This window comes from Brienomyrus brachyistius, unplaced genomic scaffold (genome assembly GCF_023856365.1).
Source record: "Brienomyrus brachyistius isolate T26 unplaced genomic scaffold, BBRACH_0.4 scaffold423, whole genome shotgun sequence".
Taxonomy (NCBI): domain Eukaryota; kingdom Metazoa; phylum Chordata; class Actinopteri; order Osteoglossiformes; family Mormyridae; genus Brienomyrus; species Brienomyrus brachyistius.
This window is the reverse complement of record NW_026042698.1, coordinates 85,008-98,798: the sequence shown is the minus strand read 5'-3', so window position 1 is coordinate 98,798 and position 13,791 is coordinate 85,008. Positions and strand designations below refer to the sequence as shown.

Here is a 13,791-nt window from a genome sequence, read left to right as displayed (position 1 = left end):
AGTAATTCTCTAAATTTTTGTCAGTGGAATACAGTAGAACACACGATAACTAGAAACTGAGTAGGCATATTATATTTTATTTTACGGTATAGCAAGTAACTGGAAAAAACGTTGACATGGTGCACAGAATAAGCCGCGGGGATGGTGCATTCCTCATCGGAACTATAATTAATTACGAGTAATTGGGACTTTCCACTTTCCGGCTGCCTCCGCGGCCATTGGCAGTCAGGCGCTCCCGGGGGTTTCAGACCGGCGCAGCAACAGCGCTGCTAGGGGGAAGCCTAGTGTTTACAGGGAGGGGTAACTGCTTACCGGGGCAACAGGTTTTTTGCCCATTCAAGTCTGTTAATGCATCTGCCATCTACTGCCTAAAAGTCCCCTCCTTTCCATTCCGACTTCTTTTCCAATCTGGGCTGTAAATCAGGGAAATCTGCTCCCTTGCTATTTAAAACCTCATCTGCATCGCCCGGGAATTCAGGACAACAGCGTCTTGCAGAAGTGCATAATGAGGGAGACGGATAGCGATATTTCTCCAGGCATGACTGACTGCCTCTGGCTATCAGCGAAGTTTGCATCGGGACTATCAAACCGTACAGCTCAGCATGCGTAGCGGCGCGACTCGGGACTGGCCTACAGATTATTTGTACTAATAGCCTCTCAGCAGAAAGATAAATAATTCAGCAGATAAATTGACGCCAGGGGAAGAAAATCCCAAAAGCTTCAGGCGAATGGGGTGTCTATGTTATGGACAAGCTCAATTCTGACATTTATTAATTCACAGGCTCAGCAATATCAATGGAACAGAACATGCTTCTGTCAGACACGTGAATTGCATATGCTTACACATAAATGCAGCTAGGCTAATCTGTTGTATGGATGACAAATTCTATTACTTCATTTGTATTTATTATTCAAAAGACTCGTTTATTTCTGTTATTTTATTACAAAAAAAAAAAAACCTGATGACGTCTTTCGCCAGCAGGGGCGCCATCGTCGTCACGAAGGGAAAAAAACAATCGATTAACCTCACATAAGAGCACCAGGTAACGCTTCCCTACATACTTCTCGGCCCTACCTTCTTCCATGATGGAGTACTTCTGAATTAGCCACTCCACGATATCATTTCCTGGGAAGGCATAGCGAGGAAGGCATCTAGTTAGAGTCGAGAAATGCATTAAGCCGTCATAAATCAAAAACGCTGAACTCGATAAATAAATTACATAAATAAATATGAGCGCAAGGAGATCGATGACAGTCTTAATGCACAGGATTCCCGAAGACCGCCGATGTATGGGCTTTCCTGTGAAGGGCTTAAATGACCATTAGGACCCGGCCCCCGGGACACTGCACGGCCGGGTGTAAGACAACCCGGGCGGCACGAAAAATTATTTTTAAAAAGTAAAATATGTATCGTGCACCTGTCATCGCATGTGGAATCACTGTGATTAACAGTCTTTGATTCTTCATCTTTATCCCCATGTCGGGATCTTGCATCGCCACAATGACTTGTTCAATCTGGGATAAGAAGAATAGTCAAAATCGTGAAATCAAGGTGACGACAGACATAGTGAAAACGTTCAACCTAGTAATATAATAATTGCTTAATGTGTGATTTGATATGTAATCGTTATATTCATCATTAAATCACCGGAGAGACACACTCATATATTTAGGCATATATATAAGTAAACTACAAGGTTTTTCCTCTGACTATCTTAACTGCACGTCAAAGACGTTATCGGATATTCCCGACTACAGACTTTCGGTTTGATCATTTATTCGCGTTATTAATTCGGCTCCTGATTACATTAAACTAAACATGCTCAGATTGTTACAACCTTTGCTTGTCGGTTATTTTTGGGATCTTTCTGGATGGGCTCAAGGCGGGGTCTGTAAGCACAAGCAAACTGCCAGCACTTTTGTTTTACATGAAAATAGTTTGATGTCGGCCTATTGCGTTATTGTCTGGCTATAATTTGGAGGCAATATTAAACAATAGGCCCATATATTGTAAATATACATGTTGTGTTGTTTTGTTGTTATCACAAACGTATAGCCTGATCATAAATTTCATGGATACCTGGATGTTGTATGTTCCATTATATTTATGAATGAATGATTTATGTGAAGTCTGGCTTAGATTCGAGAATTAATCATATAGATTAAAAAAAGTTTTCATTTAAAACTTATCTCATATAATAAAATCCTCGTCCGAACGAACATATGTCAGAATGAAAAAACATTTAAATTATTTTTGTGATGCATCAGTATCAATAGCTACAACGTCATAACAGATATAGATATAATGCGGTTCATACTTTTGAAGTTGATGCGTATCTCCCGAAAAAAATCAACTCCAGAAGAGTCCGCGTCTGTAAATGCCTGAACTTCGGAATCGATCCTACCTTTGTTAGGCGCGGCATCTGTGTCTTGCAGCTGTTCCCTTGGATAAAGATGTTAATTGTCATGCTTACAGCATCTCGATCTCCGGCGTTTGTGAAGTTGGGATTGATGCTGTCCTGTGTTTTTTTTTTCCTTCCACACTTAAGCTCTGCTTGTTACTGCCCCATAGCGGAGCGCAAGTGAAACGGACTACCGGAGATTTGCACTGTTTTTCTGTTAGTGTGTATAATCAAAATATGACTCAGTTTGGCCAGTTAGAAAAATATGATAATAGAAAAGTATTCTTTTCCTCTCACTTTTTTTTCTTGATTTAATTACCGACTTCACGTACTTACACTGTGTCCCGTTGCACGATGTAATATTGTGAAACTATGATTTTGTGGCAGTGTTTTGTAAAGGAATTTTCCGTTTAATCATCGTCTTAGTATAAAGCTATATGGTTGTTCTGGTATCAGTGGACGTACATTATGTATTTTTTCTTCTCTTGAGCACCATGGTCATGACATGAAGCTCAGTCATTGATTACTCGCAAATGTTAGTAGTCATCCGCTGTTTATCTTGAAGATGTAAAAGTAGTGCGCGTACATCTCCTCGTTAGTATAGTGGTGAGTATCCCCGCCTGTCACGCGGGAGACCGGGGTTCGATTCCCCGACGGGGAGAGTCTGCATCTTTTTGCCTCGGTCTCAAAAGGCACCAAGCTAGAACCGGCCCCGTGTTAGTGGAAACGGGGCTTGTGACTTGTACTCATGCATAATATTCTGCGGGTCGCTCAGCAGCGCAGCATATGAAACTAGACTCGGATTGTAAGTGTGTGGTTTTGATAATTGATGTATGGATGGATGGATCCTTAATAAGAGATATAAACAATAAGGTCCAGTCGCCAACTAATCATGTAAAATACGTCATAAACTCATGGTTGTTAAACCCAGAATAAAAATGAAGACGTATAACTAGGAAAGTCAACTTGCACATTTCAATTTTGGTTCGATATAATCACGTTGTCCTTAACCCTCCAGTGCAGGAGGGGACGGTAATGCGCATCGAATGTTTCCGAACCTGTGTGTGATACAACCGAGGAAGAGCCGATGACTTCGGGGGAGGAGGGGCAGGCGACTCGGAAGAAAAAGCAGCAGAACCCAATGCAGCCTGTAGCCCATTCAAAGGCCTACTGTTGGACCTCTGCTTATTTTGCAATACGTCTTTAGTACGGACTGAAAAATGTCCGATTTCGATGAGTTTGAGAAGCAGTTAAGCGAAAATCGGCAAGGTAAGTTTGGCTTTGAAGATCGGTGTATGCTCCCTGTTTTAGGGTAATAAAGTGGCCGGCGTGTCCTAGCGCCGAGGATGGTGCGGAGGGCACTTCTGCTGGTTCCGAAAAGAAAAGCGCGGCTGGGAAATCGGTGCCTTTTATCCGAGCGCTCGCCGATTCTGAAACCTGCCCGATTCTTCTTCTCCCAGCTGCCGCAGGATCCCCGAAAACTGACCGCTTTGGTAAATCAGTGACATTCTTTGCTTGGCATTGTTATAGAGATCGCTAGGCCTGCATCCATCAGTGCCCGGCGTACATAACATGGACATTTCAATGAAACGTTATTGGGGTGCACTCGATGTGAAAGCCTGCGGTTTTATTTATTTAATTATTTACCATTATACACTTGGATCATAAATTGTGACCCGCGTATTTTCATTCGCAGTAACACACTATGCATGGATGTTTGTTGCAAGCGTTATATTTTCAAGATCACGTTTAAAGTTTTATGCAAATAAAAACGACCGCGACCACTTGATTTAAAGTCCGCACTTAATAACAGTGTTAGTTACTTGGTTTTTAAATACTACGACGAGTTTTCTATATAATGATATGATTTTGTCTCTTTCCGATGCACAATAGCCTTTCCCTTGGGTCCGAAATGCTGGCCCTGTCATCCGTACAGAATAAGTCTTTCTCACACGATCGCCGTTTCTTCATGATGTATAGACTCTAAAAATCAGCCGCGTTCCCTGGAATCATAACAACTGCTTTTAGGTCGTTATTGCAAAGTCTTGCACCTGTATCTACCTTTACAGCGGATAGCAGTAACTAACAATGATGTACAGTTATATAACAATACACATATAACTTCATTAAAGTGCAGAGAATCCAGTAAACTGAATAAACTTAAGCCATACTAACGCAACTGAAATATACAACATGCGTTACAACGGAGTCGAAAGTAGGATTGATTTATGTACCTATCAAATGGCAATCTTGTCATATCAGCTCCTTATCACTAAATCACTAAAATGTCATTCGAAACGACCTGATTCGGCTAGACGAGCACTAAGTGCCGCCGTGTTTGATAAACTAGCAGTTCCAGTCATTCATATCTGCGCTCTGACTATGCCTGCGATTGCGGTAATTGGTTATTACCGATTTACGTAAGATGCATTGGCCGCTCCGTGTCTGTACTTTTGCAGCGGTGCATTACCGTAACGCTGTTATAACTGATGCATGAAGCTGATTCCTCGAGCAGCACCTGCGTTTAAATGCTTCACTGAAAACTGCACCTTCAGGGATTTATTTAAGCTTCTATATGAAGGACCTGCTGGGATAGAAAGGTGATATTTTATTGCTAGTTTAATAAAGTGCTGTCTGTCAGATTGAAACGATATTAATTACCCATCCATCGTCCAACCAGTTATCTTAGTCAGGCTCCCCTGGAGCCTATTCCAGGCAAATTCCCCATACAGAGAGCAGAGGCAAAATTCAGGCCTCCAGACTCGGAGGCGTGAGGCAACTGTACTCACCACTGTGCTCCTATATCATTAATTAGTCTGGTTATGTTTTTATTGTTTCACAACAGACTGACATTCAAGGGGATGTCCTTGTGCCCTTGAAATTATTAGCCATTGAGAGATGGGTGTGTTTGTTTCAGGAGGGTGTGATTGAATATGTGAATTGAATGGAGGTGCTTCATTCTGGTGAGGAAACTGGGGAGTTAGACCCCGTACCACATCTTGGTCTCCGTAAGTGACTTTTAAGGCATAGCGCTGGGTCAGTCAGCATCCAGCACCCCAGGGAAGTTGGTAATATGATTACTCTGTGACTCATGGGCTTCAAACCCACAACCATCCGGACACACATTCATAATCCCTCTGAGTTACACATCTTGGATTTATCGAAATGGATGGTAGGGGGGCAGTCATGTCGCTCCGCCCACCGTCTCACTGGTACCACGGTGTCGTCCCCCAGAGCGGGAGAAGGAGCGACACAAGAAGCGTAGCCGCAGCCGGTCTCTGAGCCGTGGCGAGAAGCACCGCCGCTGGAGCAAGGACTCCAGGGGGCGGAGTCACGAGAAGCGCAGCAGCAGCCGCGACCGCAAGGGTCGTGACCGACGGAGCAGCTCACGCGAGCACAAGAAGCACAGGTACCCCCCCTCACGGTCCCGGTTACAGGCACTGAAGCTGATATCTAGCATGGTTTGAGGCCTCTTAACAAGTTTCTTTCACAATCAACCAATTGGTTTCTTCGTGGTGGGAAGGGGGACTGTACCCATATTAAATTTTAACTGGCGTTTATAAGTAGCCCCCGCCATAGCGATGGGACCTCAAAGCCAGCCTAAAAAGTGGCGCATGGTCACACCCTCATGACCTTAAACTGCCTGCGATCCAAAGTTAAATGTAAACATTCTGCCATCTGTTTGTTTTTGCCAGATTCTGAGTGTTTACACTGTATTGTTTGGGGAAAACAACCTTCTGTTTTGTGTTTGGGCAGCTACTCTCCTCGGAGAAGCCGTAAGAAAAGGACATACAAGTACTGGGATGTTCCCCCTCCGGGATTCGAGCACATCACCCCCATGCAGTACAAGGCAATGCAAGGTTTGGATGCGACGCTTCCATGTGTGCTAGTTCAGTATTGCAAGGTTATGGTATATTGGTTGCAATGAAAGCATTTATTCTGGAGTGCCCTCCTCCCCCCTGCTGGTCAAAGAGGGAATAACACTTGGGATGATTTCAGACAGTGTGAAGAGAGCTTAAACCTAGGGGTTAGAAGCAAATGAAGGCGACGATCCGGATGTTCTGGCCGTCCCTGGTTGGGGTCTTGAAGCCCTTTCTCCTCCCCACAGCTGCAGGGCAGATCCCCACGATAGCTTTACTGGCAACATCCACCACCAGCGGCGTGGCAGTGACGCCCACCCAGGTGCCGATGGTCGGCAGCCAGATGACCCGGCAGGCCAGGCGGCTTTATGTCGGCAACATCCCCTTCGGCCTGACGGAGGTGAGTCCAGGCAAAGTCCCGCGTTGCCTTCTGTCATGCATACTGGTGTCATGTGTAGCTCAGTGAGTTAGGACACTGAGCCGGTCACAAGAAGGTTGTTGGTTCAAATCCCTTGGGCAGCAGAGTGATTTCACCATTGGGCCCCCGAGCGCAGCCCTTAAGCACTATTTGCTCTAGGAACTGTCTGGTCCTGCTTCTTCAATGAAATGTATGTTGCTTTGGATGAAAGTGTCCGCAAAATAAATAGATAAATGTACTAGACTTGTCAGTCATTTTTTTTCTCGTTTGCCTGTTTTGATGTCTTCAGACGTCTGCCTGTCTTCATTCAGTGTGTCTGCCTGTCTTTTTAGGAGGCCATGGCGGATTTCTTCAATACCCAGATGCGATTGGCTGGCTTATGTCAAGGTCCCACCAATCCCGTCCTCGCTGTTCAGATAAACCAGGACAAGAACTTTGCCTTCCTTGAAGTAAGAGTCTTTCCTGCCTAATGGCTGCTGTGTCCAGGCGGAGACCGCAGCCTTCCCTGATTAACGACGTTCTTCGTTCTGCCCTAGTTTCGGTCCGTGGATGAGACCACGCAGGCAATGGCCTTCGACGGCATCATTTTCCAGGGTCAGTCGTTAAAAATCAGGCGGCCCCACGACTATCGCCCCCTGCCTGGCATCTCAGAGCAGCCCGCCTTCCACGTACCAGGTCCGTTTTGCTTGTCGCCGTCATAACCTTAATCTTTATTTACCTTTGAAGAGCCGATCGGCAAGGCCAGTTTTTTGTACTCGTTACGGACTGACTGTCCTTCGCAAGCTGCGGATGTCTTGTCATATAAAGAGGGAGACTTTCACTTTTATTTACTTAATGTTGTAAATATTTAGCAGACAGTTTTATCCAAAGTGAAGAATGTTTTTTTTTTTTTTTTTTTTTTTGAGAAATCAGGGTCAGCCTGTCCCTAGAGCAAACTCGCCGGCCCAGTGGTGTGATCACCAGTGATGTGAACCAGTGATCTTCTGATGATAACGCTGGCATCCTAACCAGCTGAGCCACACACACACACACACAGCTCAGTCACTCACTTCTTACTGTTAACATAGGGGTGTTGTGTGGCTCTGTGATGTTTGCCCATGAAAAGAAGGTTGCTGGTTGGCAGGGTTGGCAGAGTGATTTCACCACTGGGCCCTTGAGCAAGGACCCTAACCCCCAAATTGTTCTAGGGTTGCTGGCTCCTATTCTAGTTAAAAATTCTGGACACACCTACTGAAAATGACTTGTTTTTCAGCAAGATAATGACCCAAAGCCCACCTTGAAGGTTATGCAAGTAGCTTATTACCTTGTGAACTAGGAAAGAGATGGTCCCCACAGCCCCCCAACCTAAACTCTATAGAGCTGGTTTGGGATCAGTTGGATGAGAGTAAGAGTAAGGTAGCCAGCTTGCGCGCAGAACTTGTGGAAACTCGAGGACTGTTGGAGAAACGGTCCAGGTGGGTACATATGTTAGCTGGTTGAGTCCGCAATGCTGTCATCGAAGCCAATGGCTCCTATTTTGAAGAGACAAAAATTTTGTCTTTGCAGTACTTCATATGCATAACTTCCATGCCCAAAGGCCTTTTACTATAAGGTGAATAACAGCTAAAATAGAGACAAATGCATTAAGAGCAGGTGTGTCCATACTTTTGACTGGTGCTGCATGTGTCAGCATCTCCCATGGAGAGCAAGATGGGAGAGACAAAAAACAGTCGTCAAACTGCCCCAGTATTTAGGTATTTTTTTGCTGGAGTTACATTTATCTGATATTATATAGGAGATAACGACGTCATACTGATTTGAAGTTGGCTTATTTCACTCGCGCCGTTTGCTCGTGGTCATTATCCGGCATGTTGACGGTTTGCTGTGATCGGCCGGCTTTGGGCGCCGTGCCGCTCTGTCTGCAGGGGTCGTCTCCACCGTGGTTCCAGACTCGCCACACAAGCTCTTTGTCGGAGGCCTGCCCAACTATCTCAGTGACGATCAGGTACCCCGCCCTCAGTCTCTGTCGCCGGGGAGCCGACCCACAACCCTCCTGTGTTTCTGTCCCACTGCTGCACGTGGAACTCAAGCAGGCATGCACACACACGCACACGCACGCACGCACGCACGCGCACGCACATACATACATAAAATAAACACTCGTCTCTGTGTAACTGATTAGTAGGAAAAGAAAGCCTGTCAAAGTTACCTCACCGCTTAAAATTCATTACAAGATACTGGGGGGTCAAATGTCAGCATCATGTTTAAAGCTAGCTGCTGAAAATAGCCGCACATTTGAGGTTTTTTTTTTTTTTTTTTAAAGATATTCATGGGATTTATTAAACATTTATTAGACATGTAGGTAATGAGTTGACAGTTACATTACGCTCATTGTTTATCCAGCTGTAAATTATGAAGATATTGAGACCCCGCTAATGTAAAAGGTACGTTTCCCAAAACCTCATGTTATCGACTTGCATAGTTGGAACCATTCAGTTGTTATCTAATGTTGTTAGCAAATAACCTTATTAGCAACAAAGGCTTTGGGAAACGTGCCTTACAGCTGGCGGCTTGCCAAACCAGTCACGTAGCCAGTCCCTGTGCTGCCTGTTGCTGGGTACCCTGGAATATTTGTATATCGGGTTAATTGCTGAGTGTTAGTCGGATGAATCAGCCGCGTCGTTTTGCTGCATGAAAATTTAAAATCGAGTCATCTGCGCGTCACCTAACTGACGAATACCTCCACATTGCCGTACACCTGTGTTTGCCCAATCCCAGTCCTCGGGGAACCGCCGACTGTCCACATTTTCGCTCCCTCCTAGCTCCCAGCCAATCAGGAACACCGAATACCTGGTACAGGTGTGCTGAGAGGAAGCAAAAACGTGGACTGACCGGGGGGGTACCCCCGAGGACTGGGCTGGGAAACACTACCATAGACTGTGCTTGAAATGTGGGGGAGATCGACCAAGTCCCCAAACGCTTCAGTATTCGCAGACGTGCCGTGTCTCACGTCCATGTCCGCACACTGAGAACGATGACTTCACATCCCGTTAACAGCGATGGGGAGCTGCGGAAGAATCGTTCCCTACATTGCTGTGTCGCTCGAAAGGCAGAAAATACTTCGGACCTTTTTCCCGGTGAACGATTATCAGCTTCACTGGAGTTTTCACATCGTGCCCCATGCCCTATTCTGTTATGACGTCAGTGATGGATAATATTACCATAACAACATGCACAGATGAGGTCGTCTTACTCTGAAAGTGTTGAAAGGGTCACATTTTAGACATTTTCTACTTCTCATTAGCATCTTTTATGATTTTTTTTTTTTCTTCCTATATCGCCACCCCACTGAAATCGGCCCATTATAGACATAATCCATACAGGCATTTAATAGTTTACCTATTTATTTTGCAAAAGTTAATCGCAAAACGTTTTGCGTCCACCCCTGCATTGTAACATTTTGAGCTCCGGTGTCCCACTCACTTTAGCCTAAACTGTTAAAAATGGCAAGACTCAGCCCACAAGATAGTGATCGCGGTTTCAGTGAAAGGTAAGTGAGAAGTGCAGTCAGTTTGTTTTTCTTTGATTTTTTTCCTCCTTTTCGGATTGTCATCGTAATCTTTCTTATCCAGTGTGAGTCACATGTAATCCAAGTCAAGAGGAAGGCTGTACCAAAGCAGCACTGGGGGGAGAGAGTTTGAATCCAGCAGAACTGTTAATGTATTTCACGTCAAAGCCAGTAAATGTGCCATAGACAGGTGAAATGGAAACCGCTGCTTGTATCCTGGTGTTTACATTTTTTTTGCAGTCCCTGCTACCGCTTTGATACTTACAGCTCTTTCATTTTTGTTCCCCACTTTGTCCCCAGCTAGGGGCCTGTAAGATCGTTAAGTCTTCGCTCATAATTTGTTCAGTAGTACTGACCTACTGCTGCCATGCCAACATGTAACACAAGGCAAGTAAGACATTCCGTCCCTCGCACGGATATCCTCCCTGTCGACGGCCTGCCCCTGTGGGGGGGCTCTGTCCTGGAGTGCTCTTAAGCATATGGGGTCCTTTTTTTGGGGGTTGAAGGCTGGGGAGAGACTTATTATGCTGATCACAGGGTATAAATTTGATTTTTTTTTTTTTTTGCCCCTAAGAGAAGGTAGGAGGTAGCGCCCTCTTGTGGCTGCCAGTGTCCCAGGTGACTCCTTTCTGAAGTCAGTGGTTAATGCGGCTTTACAGTAGATTCCTGTAGAATAAGTGAGGAATGATGTTAGCAGAGCTATTTCGTCCTGTTTGGCTTCAAGCCGTGGCCCCTTTAGCAGGACCCTGTGGCGGCTCTTAGCTTTACCTGTGAGTTTATCTCCTGTAGGCTTTGTCCCTCTAATTAACTGCACCAATGTGGTTCTTGGTTTTAAGAACAGGAAGTCAGTGATTCGGCTGGGTTTGTGTTCTGCCGAGTCGCCCCCCCCCCCCTCCACATTGTATACATGGAACACTTAACATATAATTAGCTGTTTTTATTTAGTTTTTTTTTATATACCATCTAGCTTAATTATTGTGGCCCTTAAAATCAGATGCAACTCGGTCCATATTTCAAAATTCGTAGTTGGAATTATCAGAGAACTTGATTAGGAATTCAGTTGTGTTGTATATGCTGTAGGATGGGGGGGGGGGAATCTGTGTTATCATTCATTGACAAGAATCAAAATAGTTACTTTTGTACGCTCCCAGTAAGTAAGTCATGCAGAAAGGGCACAGGGGGCTTTGAGCTCTAGTGTTGCACCGTAATGTCGAGCCACTTGTCATAAAGCCATTTTCCTGATGTCTTCACTGTTTCCTCATGTCGTTTTGCAAAGTTTAACATGCTGCTTCTCCCACAGTTAAGATTAGCATTTCTAGCGAGGCGCCGTGCCTGGACTGTCGGGCTAATCGCCCCCCCGCGTCTCCTCCTCTTGCCCAGGTGAAGGAACTCTTGACGTCGTTCGGACCTCTTAAGGCCTTCAACCTTGTGAAGGACAGTGCCACGTCACTGTCTAAGGGTTATGCTTTCTGTGAATACGTGGACATCAGTGCCACTGACCAGGTGCGTGAGGTGGGGCAGCAGCTGGAAGGTCTGGGGTGACTCGGGGCTTCCGGATGGAATTGCTGACGCTTGTGTGGGATGCATCCCGCAGGCCGTGGCTGGACTCAATGGCATGCAGCTCGGAGACAAGAAGCTCATCGTCCAGCGGGCAAGCGTGGGGGCTAAGAATGCCAACGCTGTGAGTATTTGCCCTCGGCTGCCGCCTTTCTGATGTCCTAAACCCAACTTGGTTCCTGGGTGCCTCCCAGGAAGCTTAATGCCCCTATTTCTTGGGTTTATTTGGGTCCATGTAAATTTCTCGCTGTTACTCGAGACGATTGGACGATCAGGGGGTATCTGACACTCTTGTCGCCCCCCGGGACAGACGGCCATCATCGAGACGCCGGTGACGCTGCAGGTTCCAGGGCTGCAGCGGCTGCAGAGCTCCGGCATGCCCACGGAGGTGCTGTGCCTCCTCAACATGGTCATGCCCGAGGAGCTGGTGGACGACGAGGACTACGAGGAGATCCTGGAGGACATCCGGGAGGAGTGTTGCAAGTACGGCAACGTGCGCTCCATCGAGATTCCGCGGCCCGTCGATAGCGTGGAGGTGCCTGGCTGTGGCAAGGTGGGACCCGTACTCTCCTGTACCAGTGGCAAAAAGAAGACCTCTGTAGGCACTAAACACAGGCTCATGGGAGCATTTCTTGCACAAAAGTGTTTTGAAAACGGAATAATTTTTTGTGTAAGAAAAACAATCTGATTGGTTCAGATAGGCGACGGACAATCTGATTGGTTCAGATAGGCGACGGACAATCTGATTGGTTCAGATAGGCGACGGACAATCTGATTGGTTCAGATAGGCGACGGACAATCTGATTGGTTCAGATAGGCGACGGACAATCTGATTGGCTCAGATAGGCGACGGACAATCTGATTGGCTCAGATAGGCGACGGACAATCTGATTGGCTCAGATAGGCGACGGACAATCTGATTGGCTCAGATAGGCGACGGACAATCTGATTGGCTCAGATAGGCGACGGACAATCTGATTGGCTCAGATAGGCGACGGACAATCTGATTGGCTCAGATAGGCGACGGACAATCTGATTGGCTCAGATAGGCGACGGACAATCTGATTGGCTCAGATAGGCGACGGACAATCTGATTGGCTCAGATAGGCGACGGACAATCTGATTGGCTCAGATAGGCGACGGACAATCTGATTGGCTCAGATAGGCGACGGACAATCTGATTGGCTCAGATAGGCGACGGACAATCTGATTGGCTCAGATAGGCGACGGACAATCTGATTGGCTCAGATAGGCGACGGACAATCTGATTGGCTCAGATAGGCGACGGACAATCTGATTGGCTCAGATAGGCGACGGACAATCTGATTGGCTCAGATAGGCGACGGACAATCTGATTGGCTCAGATAGGCGACGGACAATCTGATTGGCTCAGATAGGCGACGGACAATCTGATTGGCTCAGATAGGCGACGGACAATCTGATTGGCTCAGATAGGCGACGGACAATCTGATTGGCTCAGATAGGCGACGGACAATCTGATTGGCTCAGATAGGCGACGGACAATCTGATTGGCTCAGATAGGCGACGGACAATCTGATTGGCTCAGATAGGCGACGGACAATCTGATTGGCTCAGATAGGCGACGGACAATCTGATTGGCTCAGATAGGCGACGGACAATCTGATTGGCTCAGATAGGCGACGGACAATCTGATTGGCTCAGATAGGCGACGGACAATCTGATTGGCTCAGATAGGCGACGGACAATCTGATTGGCTCAGATAGGCGACGGACAATCTGATTGGCTCAGATAGGCGACGGACAATCTGATTGGCTCAGATAGGCGACGGACAATCTGATTGGCTCAGATAGGCGACGGACAATCTGATTGGCTCAGATAGGCGACGGACAATCTGATTGGCTCAGATAGGCGACGGACAATCTGATTGGCTCAGATAGGCGACGGACAATCTGATTGGCTCAGATAGGCGACGGACAATCTGATTGGCTCAGATAGGCGACGGACAATCTGATTGGCTCAGATAGG

The 13,791-nt window shown here is 46.3% G+C and overlaps 1 non-coding gene across 1 annotated transcript; it reads left to right on the top strand.

The window, feature by feature from the left end:
- Positions 1 to 2,991: 2,991 nt before the first annotated feature.
- On the top strand, positions 2,992 to 3,063 carry trnad-guc (transfer RNA aspartic acid (anticodon GUC)). Its single transcript has one exon. It is a non-coding gene; the product is annotated as a tRNA-Asp (tRNA).
- Positions 3,064 to 13,791: the final 10,728 nt, after the last annotated feature.